This window comes from Tenebrio molitor, chromosome 9 (genome assembly GCF_963966145.1).
Source record: "Tenebrio molitor chromosome 9, icTenMoli1.1, whole genome shotgun sequence".
Classification (NCBI taxonomy): Eukaryota; Metazoa; Arthropoda; class Insecta; order Coleoptera; family Tenebrionidae; genus Tenebrio; species Tenebrio molitor.
In genome coordinates this window covers 18,314,243-18,333,353 of record NC_091054.1, presented here as the reverse complement: position 1 = coordinate 18,333,353, position 19,111 = coordinate 18,314,243, and the positions used below count along the sequence as shown (strand labels likewise).

General features: G+C 36.0%; 1 protein-coding gene and 1 long non-coding RNA gene across 2 annotated transcripts in view; one reads left to right on the top strand and one right to left on the bottom strand.

Annotated features, from left to right (window-relative positions):
• The window catches only part of LOC138139168 (uncharacterized), a 45,934-nt gene extending 36,022 nt beyond the window's left edge, over positions 1 to 9,912 (bottom strand). Inside the window, exon 1 of the long non-coding RNA XR_011162218.1 lies at positions 9,504 to 9,912. This is a non-coding gene — a long non-coding RNA (uncharacterized lncRNA). The remainder of the gene's footprint in view (positions 1 to 9,503) is intronic.
• The window catches only part of Snoo (Sno oncogene), a 56,298-nt gene that overhangs the window by 4,031 nt on the left and 33,156 nt on the right, over positions 1 to 19,111 (top strand). The gene's annotated exons all lie outside the window — the stretch shown is intronic.

Below are 19,111 nucleotides of genomic sequence, written 5' to 3'. Positions count from 1 at the left end.
ACAAGTTTTCAAATTTATCAAAATCCGTTCACACAGGAGAAAATTCTCAAATTCTGAGTGTCGAATAAAAAAATTGATGTAACATGTAATTTAGACTTTTTCAAATTGACTTAATAATGATAATCGTAATTCACTGTGAAATTTAAGTACATAATTTTATTTTTTAATTGGTTAAAAATAAATACTATAATAATAAAAGTATAAAGAAGAAAATTATTATGGAGTTGAAAAATTGCGACTAATCGATCCAGCGGTGCATAAATTCAGAAAAGTAGACCCAATTTTTGTAATCGCTCTGTATAAAGAAATAAAAGACAAAGTAAATTGGAGTCGAAAAAGGATTTCCGATTTGTTTTAATTTTTATATAATTATGTACTAGGTGTCCGCGCGCAGTTGGGGTGAGCTTATCTTTTTTCTTGTTAACGCTACAGATCTGAAATTTTAGGATGTTATTTGGCACATAGGGGCCGTAACTTGGTATAGTTGTTAGGTCATTACGCCGCCTCCAGCCACTTCACTTCGAAATTTTAAATCAGATCCTGCATTTTCAACGAAGGATAAGGCAACACTAGAGTTTTAGGATACGTCTATTGAAAAAGATGTTACAAAGGAAAGTTTTTGAGATATTGGACTTTGAAGATTCAAAAATTCAACTATAGACTAGAAATAATTATCAAGTTGGCCTGGTTGAAGTAATAAAAACATATGAATAAAGTACCCAGAACCCAAATAAGACAGAAAAATGCTTAACTATGCGACTAACAATAACAAGAAAAATGTTTTTTTCTGTGTGATTGGGAAAATTATTTTCTTTTCGATAAAATAAATGACTGGTGAAGTGTTATTTTGAATTTGAAGAAGAAAAGTATTCAGCAAAAGAAATCTAACTGATGATTTCTAGAACTCTGTTTAGAACCATAAAGATTTTCCACAAAAATGATAGGTATTTAATAAGAATAATAAGTGACTTTATTATAAAACGAAGATACGTCAAATGCGTTTCTATTTCTTGTTTTTTTTCTCGACTTTCCAGCTAACTATTAAGAGTGTTTTATTTTAAACGGTTGCAAAATGTCACCGAGTTTTTGTACAAGTAAAATAATTTACCAAAAATATATTTTTTTTAACTTAATAATTTATATTCGAACAGGTGTCACAAGTGGGGAAATACACAGTGAGAGTGTTAATTTTCGTTGCCACACTGTATATGTATAATTGGACGTCGGGTAAAGGTCATTTGGTCTAGGTGTTCAATACCGGAATGTACAGACAGCAGTATCTGTATTTAGCATTTGTCACTGTCTGTTAAGCATTCAGCGAGTGTAGTGGAAATTTGCAGTAGTGCAATTTCCGATCGACAACCGTACGGTTAATTTTTGCGCAAGTGTGGTTTGGGTGTCGAAATTTATCCATCGGATGTCTGCAGTATTTCGACGACCATTTCAAATTAGCACCGTTCGCTTTCCCGATTCCGCTCGTTTCCCCAGATTTCCCGGAAAATCGGGAAATCAATCAGTTCGAAAATATTGCCGGTTACCGCTACTTTCCCAGCACAGAATCGTTCGGAAACCCCCTCCGAGTCACCTGTCTTGGACGACCTTGGCAGCAGAAAAGCCACAACGAGCGTAACGTGTAATTCATCAATTTCGAAGGTACCCCGAGGAATTCAGCGAGTCGCAGCGGAGACCTCGACGTTGCCGTCCAAAAGGTCAAAAATCAAAATGAACAACACCGATGGCGCCTTCGACAGCGAGTTCGTTTTTTTTTTTTATTAATAGCACACCATATCGTAAATATCTCCGTCCCAGAATAATACTTTATTCGAGCGAATGGTACGCTTCTCGATTTTATGGTCGATAGTCGATGGTGGTGTCCTCGGGCGATTTTTACAGCCGCCACATAAAACACACGGAGATCCGGCGGGCGGTCGTGAGCGCGAGGAGTTTTCGAGAGGAAGACGTTGTGTAAATATGGCAGGCGCCACGTTTGCCCACGGCCGCAGACGACGTCCTCGCCGGCGACATCTGCAGAGGTGCAACCGCCGGTGGAAGTCGCGCACGTAACCTTCGCCGAGGCGTTTTTATGGGTCAACCGAATTACGGAGTCGGCAGGTTGCGCTGTTACTTTTACACGCCGGTTCTGGTACACACAGAAATCGTACTTTTAGCATAACGACGTGACGTTTCAAGGTTCACTCCGCCGTTTGCAACGTTGTTAATTCAAGACGGCGACTAAAAATGTAACGTATTTCAAATGTATGCAAAATTGGGAAAAAATGCCCGCAAGGACGATGGTCGCGAGGAAGCACGGACAGCCGAATGCGTTTCGTTTCGATTTTGAGATGATTACAATATCGAATTGCCGACGGATTTGCAAAAAATTATTCATCAACTGAGACCCGAGATGTTTCGCAACTAAAAAAATTAATAACATGTACGCGGGAAATGGGTTGCAGATGCATATCTTAATTTATCGGATCGATTTAAAAGAAAAATCTAGGTATCTTGAGCATTCAGGCGTGAATTTAAATTTTTCAGTTGGAAAGATTTTGAAAGTGATTTATTTAGTCAAAATCGAGAAAGCTTGAAGGACTCATGAAGCCAGATACACTCTACACTCTTGTGTATCTGTCTTGTTATACCTACATGTTATTTATGCAACATGTGTATAAAAAAGTACTTTTTATACAAGTGGGAAATTTACGCGCACGAGCGCTGCGTAAAACAAGGTCCTTTTAGACAGTGATAAATGATAATTGAACATCATTTACTCTGTAACTAAATTATTACGACGAAAATAATCGATAAAACTTCAAAATATGAATCGAGCTAAAAGATAAAAACTGTCTTCAAATTGTATACTAAAGCTAGTTTGGCACGATGCTAAATTTTGTAGAAAATTTGTTAGAAAATGAGGAGACCCTCGATCAGGACCAATGAACGATCAGGATCATAGTCTGTCTTTGTAATTTTTACAGAATTTTCTGTGAAATTTAGTATCGTGTCATACTAGCTTAGGCCCAGTTTAGTCACATTCAAGTAACTTTATTTGAATGGTAATTACCATGGATCTACCAATAGCAGATTGTAAATCATAGCAACTACTGGCCAGATAAATTTACTTGAAGTTGAATAAACCGGGTCTTAAAGTTTCTTTTTACATTACGCCAAAAAAAAAAACACTTTTGGATAGCATCAAATCTTATGATTTTTCAAATGAATGAAGTAAACAGCGAACAAAATAACAAGTTGTTTTTGTTGTTTTTCTTAATAATCGAAATAAATTGTTTTCTGTTATATTCAAACATTTCCAATATGCTTTAGGATCTCTACATTGAACCCAAATTTGTTGTGCACAATTTTGCCAATAAAGATAAGTTGGCTGATTGTCTTTGCGATTCTGCGAAAAATGTTAATCTCTTTGAGCGAAATGAAGAAGAAAAACATAAAAAGTATTTGTTAACGGTTTTTCGGACTAAAGAAAAACTGCAAATAATTATTAGTGTTATTCTGGAGATAATAACTTCTAAAGATTGGTATTAGATCTAATTAAAAAAAAATGTTTCGCACAAATTTTTATAAGTATAGAAATCAGTTTTTTTTCATACATGTTTGTATTTCAAAAGTGACAAGAATAGTATATTATACACCGAGGTGAAGAAGTTCATGATTATAGCCAGAGTGCCAAGATTAGAGCCCGAGACGTGCCGACGGTTCTAAGGCGCGAAGGCTATAAGGGACTTCTTCACCGTGGTTTATATACTATTTTTTCCACTACTAGATACGTTAAAACCCTTTCGATAATAATTATTAATAAAATTATTTTGTCCGATGCGACGATCCGAATTCTCATTTTTCAACGGTTCCTATGAAAATCGTCTACGTTAATCAATGAAATCAACGAAAATCTTTCGTTGCTAGGTGACGGCTGTTCATTATTCACCTAGGTTAATAATGAAAATTATTATTAACCTTGGGAGAGAAATTCTACTTCTGGGGTCGGTTCGAGAGTCAATAATGAAGCCTTCTGAGACTAGTAGTGGAAAAGCAGTAATTACAACTTGAATATTTTTTTTTCTGTTTTTTTTTTTATCACTCATTGTGCAATCTTGCGATACACAGTTCGGCAAACACTTTCTGGCTCTTTTATTTACATATTATGAAAACTATTTTTTTTTATAAATAAAACAGAAAAATAATATAGTGGTAAATAATGACAATTTTAAAACTGGACATCTCAGATTTTTACAGCAATGACTATCATGTCGCTTTTAAGCCTTTGGTAATCTTAGTCAGCAGAACTTGCAGTCCAAAAAATAATGAACACCTCAAATAATATTTTGTGAAATCGGTGATCATTTAATCTTTGTACACAAAAATATGGTTCTAAAATAAGCGCCAACATTATTCAAGACAACTTAATGAAAGAATCATTTTCGTTTTAATAGGTCAAAAAAAAAAAAAATATGATTTATAAATATTAATAAGGATATTTTATACTGGTTTATTTTTTATTAACAGTTGTTTCATTCCAGGAAAAATTTGAGTGGATAGTTGCCTTGAAATATTTAATTAGAAAAATAATTTGAAAATTCCCTTGACGTCCTTTTGAGAGGTTTAAAATTGTACAACGTATCCTTTGTTTGAATTATTTTTAGGAGTACCAACCAGACTGCTAACTACTCGTAATATTTTTCCATAAAATTATTGTTTTAATTTTTTATAATAAATAAAATAAGTCAAGTAGTAAGACAGATTATTTAGGAACAGTTTTAAAAAATGTCTGTCATAAGTCATACTATTCATTGTAGAACATTGAAATGAAATTTTTTTCTGTCCGAACTGTCAAAGATGATTTAATCCGATGTGTTGATTTTTTTTATCAACATATGTATCTAAACACATTCATGCAAACAACTGTTTTAAAACCTTGTATAATTAGAAATGAATGCAGATGAGAAATTTAAAAAATTGCGATCAGTTAGTGTTTGTTAGGGAAGGTCATCTCAAAAGAAAATTAGGTATCAAAGTGCAACTTTATTTAGTAAACAAGACAAAATTAAATAACATTCAGAGTACAATGTTGGGTAATTTATATTACGCACAATGGTAGCGTCTTTTCTTTTGTAAATAGAAGGCAATAAAAAAGTGACAATTTTAGATGTTGTGACTGAGATTATTCTAAAAATAAATTATCAAAAGATGTAAATTATGTCTTCTTAATTATTATAATGTAATGATATTCATACAAAATTGCATTTGCAAATCATCGCACAGGCTATGATGCAGCGCAATATTGATACATCATATAAAAAGTATCGTATTCAAATCGCGTGTATTAGTCGCTCTTGTACGAGTCGTGCCGTAAACAAACTTCACTTCGTGAGTAATAGCCGTCATTACACGGTCGTCGAACAATGTACTATTTTCGGGACAGCCAAAGTATTCCTGTCGTATTTTATTTTGCAGTCCGACGTGATGTCCTGAACATCCATAATATTTTGATAAATAACAGTGTAGCAGTATGTTGTTGACAAAAATTTAATCTAGTGCCAAAGTAATTTATCTGCAATGCTCACACGGGTTTGTTTATTACAAAATGAGCCGTATTCTTCGCAAAACTACAACCGAGTCGCATTTGTCGTGTTAAGCGAGGCTTAAGTATTAATGAAAATTTATTGCAAAGTTGGGACGATTTCAAAAATGGAGTAAACAGAAGAATCAAGACAAATTGAATGTCATTCGGTAGACGTCGAGTCCATTATTTAAGTATGCTTATAATGAAGCATTGTTGGTGTTTTTTTTTTTGGTAAGTCGTGTCCGGGATTACGTCTAGTAAAAGTTGGGAACGAAACTGTGTCTGCTTTCGAACTTTTACCATCGAGATCTCAACCCGACCATTGAAATTACTTTTCCATGTGATCATCGTTCGATGAAAATGCAATCGTTCGATCATCAGCATCGATGGTGCTTGTTTTGTCGTCGGAAGCGCTTCACCATCGTCTGAAAATCGTCTCGTCAATGTGACAAATTGACGAGATCAACAAGTAATGGCCGCAACCGTATAAATAATGTGGCGCCTGCACAACGTTATTTATCGGTCGAATTTATTCGGAGATAAGTTGTTGCGTCCTTGTCTGGCCCACACGACACTCTCCGCATTCCGACAGAGATACCGAAAGATTACTTTTTTTTTAACGTGTACGCACTCTCGCACACACCAGAAACCCGACTAGATTATTTTTATCTCTCGCGACTGTTAAGGACGCGGCCTAACGACGTCGACGAATATTAAACTAAACAAAGACGTCGTGACACACGTCAAAAGATACAAAAGCGACGAACACAAAGGGGGAGAGAACCCCACGGGCGAGGCGACGTTCATAATTCAGAATGTTAAGCAGGCCGGAGCCTCCATAAACGCCATCGCGCGGCCGCTCTCGCAAGTCGAAAAAGGTGCACAATGTCAACGCTTCGACGAGCATCATCTGGCCCGCTAACGAGGAATTAATCGATCGAGTGTCTTTTTTTTCGCGGCAAGATGGCGACGATGGGGTGCAAAGAGCGAGGAACGTCGAGTGCTATGTATAACTTCGGGCGTAGAGTCCCCCCGAAGAATGGTCAAGTCCCACCAGAAATGCCAACATGTCCAACACGTTTTTGGCTCGGAGCCATTTTCGTATAATTACTCGGTATAGAGAAGAGCCGGCCGGAATCTCCGTGTCGACTTTTGTTTTTGGTCCTTCGGCCCGAATGGACTTTTAATGGCACCGAAGAGGTTCCGTGAAATTCCCACCACCGTATCGACCATCACCATCGTGCTGAAAAATATTTGTTGCCACCACCTGTGCAAGAGGAAATCGGCAAGGATGAGTCGCGTCCTGGCAGGTCCCAAGGAAAAATTGAAGGAATGCCAAAGCGGCGAGATATTTTAACAATTTCCGGGAAAAGTTCGCCTCCGATCCGGATGATTTTTGTACCCTTCGAGGTGGAGTTCGTTGACTCGACCCACCACGTGCTCAACATCTGGTTCTTCGGAGACGTGGTGACGGTTCCGTCCAGATTCGTTCCCGTTGGAAAGTGGCGAATTTGGCGGGTCGGGAGGTCGTCGGGTTCCGCGGGCACCAAACCGTCTCAAAAACATCGGATTGCGTCAATCTTTTTGGCTATTGTCCTGTACTAAATTTGTGTCTGTCAAGGTTGGTCGTGATGGTGAATGTTGTTCTGGTGATGATTGCACAACCGCAGGTGGTATTTTGGGGGGTTAGAAACGCCGCACACACCGTCGGACGTTGATCGTCTTGCAGAATTGATCCAAACGCAATTTAGCCGTCGACAAACAACCGATAATGATAGTAATTATAACGTGTATATCGAGAAAACACTCGCTCTTCCGATAGTGATGCTTGCAATAATGAATGGAGATAAGGGAGTCCCAATTATAAGTTGGGAGTGATAGGAAACATCCTTAATTGGGGGAGGCTGTTTGTCTGATGGAAAATTCGAATTTTCATCCCAATTAAAAGTTCGATTCAGTTTTAACGCCACAAACTGCTGCTAAAATTACTAATTTTTAAATGTGCAGTGTGATTTCTACCCTATTACGTTTTCTTAATTTGGTTGTAGGTCGCAAAATTTTATGGTACCGTAAGTTAAAGATCTTTTGCGGGGTTGTATTGTACATTTTGCAGATTTGCATTGTACGGCAAATGGCACGCCCCGCTTCGTAACCTTTTCAAATCCAACCATTGTGCCTGTTAATCGTTCATAATATGCAATAAAATTTTACGGCCTACAACCAAATTGAGAAAACAGTACTTTGTTGGCGAGTTAGCTTGCTTTAAAAAATAAGTCTAATAAATTAATAAGGAGACTTTTTGACTTTTTGGAAATAAAGAAGTCATTACATTCCAAGGGTTTCAGTTATTATTTAGTGTGTTTTTGAAATATAATTACATATTGAACAAAATCAGTACAAGCAAGATTTTAATAGAGCGCACTAATATCTTTTATGCCATGTAGAATTTTTAATTAATAAAATAAGTACATACAACATCTTGATGGGGCAGTACGTTTTTTATACGTGGGAAGTTTACACGCACGAGCCCAGCTAGTGTTGTGGTTTCACCCTTTGGGTAAGCATGAAAAATATCCTCCCCTTTGTTTAACCCAATTCTTCGCAATTGATTGTACTATTTCCGAACGTAAAAGTCTGTTAATTATTAACCCTAATGTTCACGGAGCTTTTAAAAGTTCATTTTAGGCCTTGACGAATCGATTAAATGGAAAAAATCAACGAGGTCCGCAGGAATTATTCCGTGCGATTAATTTTTGATCCGAACTAATTCAGTACAACCCATGAACTCTGTTTGCAAGAATGGGATTAAACCAATTGACTTACTGGTAATGAAATAATGATGTCATCTTTGTTGTGTGTGTGTATATATGGAGTGTTCCGTATTACAGCGGTCTGGTGCTTGAATCTGAAGTCTGTTCCTTAAAAAGATACGTAGATCGTAAAATCCTGAAACAATTTGTTGTCTTTGGTACAAGTTGAACGTCAATATTGGTTAATTGAAGGGAGCACAAGAGTAATAGAAATGTTTGGTTGTTTGTTATCAGTCCAGTATTATTTAAAAAAATATTGGTCGTAAAAAAATCGTTGATTTTATTACTTTTCATATTTTAGAAAAATGCTAAAAATTGCAAAGTTGTATTGATATTAGCAATTTTATAAGATTATTTGAGAGAAATTAAGGTAATTGTTCACTTTAACTACTTCTGGAATTTTCGCGTTTTTTCTGGCTAGACAACCTCAGGACGTCCTCCTACATCGTTTCCCACCAGTCAACCCTTGTGCAAATGAAAATTTTCCTTACCCTTTAGTTATACTAAGACTTGACGCGACCTTGAGACACAACAAGAGAAAAAAAAAGGCATTTGCACAAGGTTTGAATGGTGGGACACGATCTAGGAGGACGCCCTGAGGCTGTCTAGCCAGAAAAAACGCGAAAATTCCAGAAGTAGTTAAAGTGAACAATTACCGAAATTAAAATTAATAGTTATTTATTTGTATATCAAGGCCGCGAAATCATTCTTTAACGTACCGAGAGAAGAATTGTCGTCGAGGTCGCTTGCAGCCGAGGCTGAACAATCTCGATTAAGGATTTCGCGGCCAAGGTATACATACACAACATTTTTTGTATAACCGAAAATTTGTAATTACATATTATAAAACCAACAAACAAAATTTTCTTCACTGTCAATAAATACATACATATAAATTCGTTTTACATGTACATATGTATGTACAATCGCGGCCATCCAAAAGTGAACGATAGCTTGCGAAGATTTCCGTATTTTTCATTAGATTAAATCAGGCTGTATTCATTGGCGTTCGTGCAGTAGACGTTACTATTTTAATAATAAAAAGTTGTAATAAATAATGTTTAATAAAAATGAGGCTGAGAGGTAATTAATACATTATTAAAATGAAAGTAAACTTTAGTAAAGAAACCTTTCCACACCTATTCGTATTGGCCTCTCAAGCCTGTTTTCTTGCCAACGACTCTTTATATTGAAGATGCAAGTCTTACTGCAATGTAATTCTCTCGTCACAGCAGCCAACGACCAATTTTCTTCTAGCTTTTCAATAGCCCTAGCTGTCTGAATCGGAGTAAGATGTAGCATTTAAAAAAAAAATGTTTCAATAATTTTTTTAACGCTAGTGTCAAACTTTGACATTTTAGGACGCCTATGATTTAAAGTAAAAATCAAACTATAAAAAAAAACGTTCACTTTTGGATGGCCGCGATAGTACATATTTTGAAAAAATATTTTAACTGTGATTTTTAAATTTAATTATTAAAAAAATGTACATAAGTATACATACTCGTATTTAGAATACTTTGTTTCGCCGGAATTGTTCTTATTTCTTTTAAAGCTATTTTTACAGATTTTCATTTATCCGCCTTTTAAACTTCCAAGTAACTGAAGATATTTAAAGTTTTTATTGTTTTGGCAAGTGCTCCTTGAGGCCACCAAGAACCTCCATTGCTCAACGAGCGGTCGACAAGACAAAAAAGTGCGTTGGTGAAAATGTTTATTTCTTCTTGAAATTAACTTGAGTCGCGCAAATTTTCAACATCGACAACTTCCACGTAATCGAAGATATGAAAATTTCTTGTGGTGCTTGCTTCATGGTGCTCTCGAAAAAGAGGTGAACGCATCGGTGCAGCCGTTGCACCATCGCCCAGAAAGAACCGTAGTGCGCGTTCGTGGACAAGTCGAGAGATTTGGTAGCGTATTTGGTGTGTCTGCGGTGGACCTGGCGTCGTTGCCAGCAGACTCGTTTGGCGAGGTTCAAGGCCATCCACGAAGATACCGCGCGTCCTTTGCCGTTCTCATCACGACCACGCAATTATCCGTGATTTTCTGAAAGCCAAATGGGGGCCAACCAGCGTCGACGATCTTGTCTCGCCAACGGAGGAAAAAAATCGTCGTTCCGACGACCGGTTCTGATTGTCCTTGCGGAATTCCGCGATCGACTTCCAGGAAGCTTGCGTAACTCCCCTTTCGTCGACGGTGAAGATTCGGCGACGCCAAGACGAAGAGGAAAAAAGCAGGGACGAAGACATTAATAACGATAACTGTACGGCGAGCAATGAGCTCTTGTTCTGCGAGCGTATGCGTCACGATTCTAAAATAAGGGACACGTGGAGGCGGCCCCATGACAACCTGTTCGTCGACGATGTTTATTTGGTTCAGTGGAAGCGAGAAAAAAACCGACGAAGGGGACTCTCCTCCGTCGAATTGCGTCGCCGCCAATCGCACAAAGGAACTTATTTATATATAAATGAGACGAGTAACACATGTTGGGTCTTGGCGGAGTGTTCCGAAAACAAAAACATCGCAGCTCCTATTTTCGGTACGAGAATACCTATGAAACACACGTTTCTATTAATACGGATCGGATCGGGTGCACTTTTCGATATGAGCGATTTTTTCTTCGGGTGAGGGTCCGGTTATAACCGCAGAAGGAGGCGAACCCGCCGAGAGGTGTCGACCGGAGTGAGCTGTCCGGGGTCAACGGCCGACGATCTCAAGTTCGTTCGTCTGCAAGAAGTCTGCCTCTTGCAGCTCGCCGACGACAACAACCACCCCGCCGATGGGACGAGGGGAGGGCGTAGGAGTCCCGGTGTGAACGGCCTCTTGAAGCGAAGGCGAGGGACGGAGTCTCCCCCCAAATGGAATCTGTTGCGATAATTGCGCGAAGAGGTATGACTGGTCTGGATTTGGGGGGAAATGAACGACTTCTGGAGCGACGCTGTACCAGGAGTGGTTCCGCAGTTCTTCTAGCCGTGCAACATCTAAGCGCGGTCGATGGGAGGAAGTCTTCACGTTTACAGCTATGAGGACACCATACGTTTTTGTTGTTTTCTCAAGTCTGATTTTTCTGTCATTAGATATTTCATTACGGTGTATAAATAAGCTTCATAGAAGACAATTAAATCGCACTTAGATGATGACGATGAAATTTTATGCGATTAATAGATCCTCGTTTGAGTTCAGTGTATTTCAAAGAATTACATCTACATTTACAGGGTAAAGTACCGACAATTATTTCTTTACCATTCATTGCAGCGTAATTAAAACATACGTAGCTCAAAAATTTTCTTATTTGGAATGGAACACCTTTTTTAATTTTTTTGGAAAATCAATCGTCACTCATATTGCCACCAAATTATAACTTATACTTTTTTTGTTCTCCAAAATGGTCCTTTGATTTCAAGTATTCTAGTTGACAATTGGATATTTTTTTTGAGGATTTTTTTGTAAGAATGCAAAAAAATTTCCTGTCTGTCTTTTCTGTTCAAATTTATTAATGTTTTGTCATATACCGGGTGTAGAATTGGTTTACGAGACAGGATTTTACATGTAAAAATAAAGAGTTTCAAGTATTGGCTCCCCTAATAATTTTACGGCAAAATAGTTAAAATGAAAGTTGGAGAGAATTAAAATTACTGTCTGATTTCAGTCTTACTTTTTTTCTAACATCTTGTGGTACTGAAAGAAAGGCAAGAAAGAAGTTGACACAAAAACAGTCAAAAGTACTACTAAGCATGAAATTGTATTTCTTTCTTTAAATGTTATTATGGAGGATCTTTTTTAAGCAACTTCCAAGCAATATTTGCTTCAGGTTTCCCAGACCGATCAATTTCTGCCACAGAAACAATTGGAAGAATTGTAGAGAAGTTTGAGCATTTAATGGAAGACACCTTTTCATTCATCCTGTTCAGGAGTACGACTTCATTTGAAAGGCAAATCAAAAGACAATTAAATAATAGAGAAACCATCCGACAAATACATAGTATTTTAAAAGTCAAATTTCATGGCTAGTGCTACTTTTTAGTATTTTTGTGTTAACTCCTTTCTTGCTTTTCTTTCAGTACCACAAGATGTTAGAAAAAAACAAAGAGTGGAATTAGACAGTATTTTTAATTCTCTCTAACTTTCATTTTAACTATTTTGGCATAAAATTATTAGGGGAGCCAATAATTGAAACTCTTTATTTTTACATGGAAAATCCTATGTCTCGTAAACCAATTCTACACCCGGTATGTAATTACATTTTTTATGCAGTTGAAATTTTTTTTTGCGGGCTAAGAAATTAGAAAAAGAATAATTTCACTTAATTCTGGTACTGACGATAATGAAATGACATGCACACTGAAGGTAAACAGCAAATTTGAAGTGAATCGCTTAACTAGCTAGATCTTGAGATATTATGCCAGTTATTTTAAAAAACATGTTTTCGATAAAAACGTGTTTAAACTGTTTACTATTTTAATTAAAGAGTATTTTTTTCAAACCGTTATAAATACCTCAATTTTGGAAATTTCCAGATTAGATTGTAGAGACGCCTTTTCAAAACCCTATTTTTTGAGAAATAAAGATTAGAAAAATGTTTTCACAAATTTCGAGGCTAGAATAACATCCCCCACCCTTAAGTCGGTCAAACTTTATTTGATAAAATTTGTCTAAACATAAGTGAATTTTATGGTTTTAACATCTAAAGTACTTTATGAGGGATTTTAGGGTTGTTCACGACAAATCCATCACAACAGAATATTTAGCTAACGTGTTGTAAATTTTGCAACACGTGCCTGTCTTTGTTAAACGAAAAGCTGCAGATTTGGTTATTGCCACTTTTACAACATCCCTCGTAAAGTACTTTAGTTGTTAAAATTGTAAAATTCACTTATGTTTAGACAAATTTTAGATAGGTGTTGAGTGTATTCCCAAAAATTAAATTCTCCAAAGGAAAATCAACAACAATAATGTATTTCTTAACGATTGCATAGTAAATCATACGTTGCTCAAAAATGTCTTTTTATCCAACAACTATCTTAAAACCAACGGGCTGCTGTATACCAAATCATGACTTACAATTTTTCCTCCTTTTTTTTCTCATCAATATTCTCCAAAATGGTCCGTCGACTTTAATGAGAGGGGGAGGTTATTATTCCAGTTAAGAAAAGGATGTTTTATCATTTTTTGAGATTTTTTTTAGAAGAATTACCAAGAATTTTGCTGTTTGTCTTTTGTGTTCATCTCGTATCAATCAACAGTTGAATTTTATCGGTTTGAAAAAAATAGGTATATACAAATTATGACAAAACAAACTGACATCCATGAGGAAGGTACACACCAAATTTAATCAATCGGTTAACTAGATCTTGAGATGTTATAAGAGTCCATTTGAGAAAACATGTTTTCGATAAAAACATGTTTATACTTTTTTCTTCTTATTTTAATTAATGAGTATTTTTTTCACACCGTTATAAATACCTCAATTTTGGAAATTTCCAGAGAGGATTCTAGAGACGCATTTTCGAAACGGTATTCTTTGAGAAAAAGCGATTAGAAAAATGTTTTCTTCAAATGTCCTGGTTAAAATAACACACCCTCCTTAAGTCACAATTGTAGGATTCCAAGATCTTTAGACATTTTATTGAACAGATATTTTTTTGGGTCATACATTTTTACTATAGGCCATGCCAAAACCAAATAACCACCACCTGTTGAATTAAGTTGGTGAAAATAAAATTACACTAAGTGTACTAATGGCAAGTTTGATATTACTAGGATGCTAGACCAATCAAATCTAAGTAAAAAGCCATCAAATTAATTTGTAATCGAGTTATGCATGAATCCGAAATCGTATGTCGTTACTTGAACTCCACGATCCAAAAATACAGCTTGAAACACAGGTTAGATCTCGACATATAAATCGCAAAAGACATACGGATTCAAATCCATGGATGACTCGATTACAAATTAATTTGATCGCTCGATACTTACACAACGTTGCCGGTTAATTTTTTGGGTAGAATGCGGTGTTGGTGGTTATTTGGTTTTGGCACGACTATATGTACAACATAGGTTTTTTTTTAAACCAACGACGGCTGTAATACTACTATCAAAATATAACTGGCTGTACAAAGCAACAATAATTTTTTCTTGCTTTTTTTTTCTGCATATCTATGAGCAGGAATACTAGATGGATGCTGGATGGGTACTAAGTTTGATCTCTTTCAAAATCGATCCATTCTTAACTTATTATTCTATTTTTGACTTACTACTTTATTCTTCATCTGTATTTAGTCTTACATTGACACTATTCGTCAAAATTTTCCGAAGGAGACTATATAGTTCGGTCAATTTCTTCTCTTGCAAAGAAAGACAACATTTTTATCCAACCAAATGTAGTGAAATCGATTTCATAAAACACATATTCATAACGAGTTCCATGACCAATATTTGCTTTCGTATGACGCTTTTCTGCCACCAATTTGGTGGCACATTCGTATTGTAGAATCGTTTGGAAAGAGAAAAGAAGAAATTTTGCTCCTCACTTTTATTAATTCGCGGCTCTACGCTTATTTTTTTTTTCATTCAACCTTTTTCTTGCACACCTTTTGTCCACTGTTCATTTAAGTAATAGATTCTGAAGCGAAAGAGTCTCCAAAATGATGAGATAACTTCATAACATTCGGTTCTGCGTCATCATATCTTTGTATTGTGCAGTGCAAGAGATGAACTGGGCAGTCAATACCACTCTTCAAAGTCTTTCGATGTCTCTGCAATTATTGCAGACGTTGTGTTACAGAAGAATTTAATTCTTAACAATAGCTTCGCTTCCTCTCTATTCTCAGTAGTAAAATAGAGTACTATACTCTGTTTCTGAGCCTGAGGCCGCTAAGTCATAAAACAACCGAAGCGCTGACAGATTCCACTGCGTCCAAAACATTTCATGACGGGAAGGGTAATGCTAATAGAGCATCACAAACTGCTAAAACGTTTTATTCTACGGTGAAAATTTCCGATTGCATAATGCGCCACTGACATAGTTCCTAGTGATTCTTATTTTCCCAGGCCATTCTACTGGTACTAAAATGTTACAATTCAACTTTTTGGATTTACTGCTATAGCCTATCCCTTACCTGGCATCTAACAAATATCACGCTTACGCCCTCAGACAGCTTTCAGAACAAGGATGGCCAGTTCGTTAACGTGAGCCGTGCGCAAGAATTCCCAACAAAAGAAAGTTGCACATGCGGTTGTTAAGCGGTGATTTGTGACAACCCGGGTAGATGATTTACCGGCATCGAACTCAGAAATGAAGAATACCACTGGAAAGCGACAATACAACTTCCGTAAAATCGTTGAGATTAAATAGAGTCTGCATGGTATCTGTTAATGAACTTTCAGTCGACTTCTTTCTAGCGATGAAATTTGAAAAATTGGTGTCAGAGGATCGAGTATTTTTGCTCTTCGTTAGCTGTTGACAGATTTAGATGAACGTTTTCTTTCCATGAACACACATTTTCAACTTCGAAAGCTCCAGTTACTCTGTCATTATTTCCCTGGTACATAATTAAACAACATAACCCGCCGAAGAACCCATTCTATGGTGGCCATTAAAATACATTTTTACGACCCCTGAATTTTTTAGTAGCGTTCGTGACTTAACACGTGCTCTGGAAGTCTGTTTTACGGCCTTGCAGTAAATTAATATTTTTAACGTCGACTAATGCCCCATCTCATTTTTCTGTTTAGTCGAGCGTAATTTTACGAGGTTTCCTTTGCGCTCGTTTGATACATGGATTTTGTTGTTTTTTTTCTTTTGCTTTTTGTCAAGAACAGTCGTGGATGTAGGAGAGCCGGGATTCGGATAATGTTAAACAGATGACGCGGCTTGCATATTAGAAAAATTGTAAATTGTGCAGACAAGCTGTTGCTTTCCTTTTGACGGCGAACGGTCGCCACTCGGAGGCTGCAGTTTATTGGCTCAAACCAAAACATTTGTATCTAATAAAATTTTATGGGGTCCGCGGATAAAGGGAACTACAACTAGCGAAGGAGAGGGTCATTTTTTTATTTTAGCTTGATGCACAAGAAACCAAGAGAATTTATATTTTGGTCGACGCGGATCGTTAAGTGGTACAGTGTTTTTGAAATTCTATGAATTCTGAACCGAAGTCGTAAATTAAGTAAAGGGATGTCGTTAAACATTTCAAACAGGAGGCAGGTACAAGAGTTTTCTGTTTTTTTTTTTAATTGCGAAAATTTCCTCTGACGAGCCGGTCAGTACTACACAGGACTACAAGAACTGTAAATTTGAATGTTGAAAGTTTAGACACTTTGGAAATTTAATTTATGACTCTTGGTCTATCTTGGGAGCCTGAGAACTCTAAATCAATAAGCAATTTTTTTTATACAATCAACTGTACTACCTACACTGTTACATCCTTTTTCAGTGAATTCCCATTTTGCAATAACTCAAAAGTTCGATTCAAAATGTCTTGTACACTTTTAGTACGATAACTAATTTTTTTCTGCCCCTTTAAATTTTTAGAAAACGTGAAATTTCAGTTTCATTTGATGCTTAATGATTTTGAAAAATGATTGGGGTTTTTACACTAGTTGCACCAAATTTGCGAAAACCTAAAATAGTCTATTGTTACACGAATTGCACAAGACAGTGATTGTGGAACGAGAGGGTTTAGGGCACGATGAGCGCGACGAGGAGTGCTCTAAAGGAACGAGTTCGACAAAATGTCTGTGTGTAACATGCTATTTTTTCTATTTCGGCTTCATTAATTTAATTTAAAAAAATTAAAAATAATTATCTAGTGACTTTTATTTTAATGGAATTGGGTTGTTATTGTGAGGCAATGTCATTTTATTGAAAATTAAATTTCAAATTGTCTCCCAAATGTTGTTAATAGTTTATTTTGATCCCGCAACATGGATTCAGATTCAAATGAGATCCCATTTGACACTGAAATTTACTATCAATACCGACCCCATATTCAATAATCACTAGAAACGATGCTACAAAATTGATCATTGTAAAACTGTTTTCAAGTATCACATCGAAATTTAAAAAAATACCTTTTTATTTTCGCCATGTTTATTTATATGTAATAATCGTGCCATCAATTTTTTTGTTTTTATTTTGTCCTTTTGACATTTCCAAATTAGAGTACAAAATTGCGACCAGATTTTTTTTTTAAATAGAATTTCATGTATTATTTCCGCTTTAGGAAATCCTCTTCTCATTAGAGCTTACATAATTTTTTCTCTTTTATTTTTTCGGCGTTTCTGGTGTTGCTTTTATTAAATTTTGTACGAGCCAGACTGACGACAAAATCCCCTCTCGTCGCCCTAATTCTAATTATCACTAGTGCGGAAACCCCATGTGCGGTGTTAACGTTCGCTCCCCAGCTAATGGAACAAGTTCATATTTTCACATTGTTATTATTACGATTATTATAAATTATTATTGTTGGCGTTACGGGGGGGAGATCGTGATACGATGGCGTCGTTTGCGGTTCCCTTATCAGAAATGATGATGTCATTTTACGCAGAGATTTTATCAAAAACTGGAAAAAGATCAAAGAACTCCATACTATTCGTAATTTTGTCATCACTTCATCTAATGTGATACCCGAAACGATAAATTAATTCGGCCTGAATTCCGTGTCATAGTGGATATAGTGATGATAATATTAAAAGTAGCTTATGGATCTAATTCGTGTGTTACAAATCTGTAAATCAAATCCTTCCCAATTTTTACTGTTAGATATTTTTTTACTTCTTTAAAAATACTCCGGAATTCGCACAATATCCACTATTTTTTGCAATTTTTATTATCAATCATTAGACAAATCAACAACAGATATTATTAATGCTTAATGCGTCAGCAGCGTTATTAGTGTTATTACTGTTATCAATACACAAAGTAACTGCTCCTCCATTTTTTTCAATCCTTATGAATAGACTGGAAAATCCATTAATGTGACAGTATAAACACTTAATTTGATCATAAACTCGTTACGCAAAATTAGAAAAAAAAAATCGTGTTTTAATAATAAAACTTAATATGTAATTTCGTTTCTGATATGAGTATTTATCGTTTCGTTTGTTACTGTTTTATAAAACTGTAGTCTGTAATATATTACAGATGTGAATTTTATCAATAATGAGTTCTTCAGTATACATAACGGTGTTTTTTAAAATTTGGCGTCGAAGTTGGCGTTGAAGAGTCGATTGTGAACGCACTATACGGATAGTGGATCACGGATGAGCTGTTTAAATCTTGCGCTTTTATACGAGTGGTGCGTTCTCAATCGACTCTCCAACGCCAACTTCGACGCCAAATTAAAAAAAAAAACACCCTTTATATGGTGCTTTGTAATTTGTGTAGAGTGAGATCGACTGTTTTCTTATTGAAATAAGTGTTAAACACGGAGCCTAGCAAAGAACTAGAACACTTCAAACAATCGAGCTGTCACAAATTTTTATGAATATTTTTATTTTCCCAAAAATTTTATTAACAAAAAACGCAGCAGATAATAATCTTTGTAAAATTTGACGGTAATTGTTTAGAAATTTTGTGACAAATGAGTCTTTTTTTTGTTTCAAAATAATTTTGGTATGGATTTTTGAAATTTTTGGAAAAATGTTACGATTTATTTTTTATTGGCCTGTTCCTAGGGGTGAATTAAATGTGTGAACCCCAACCTGCGCTTTGAAAAATTCA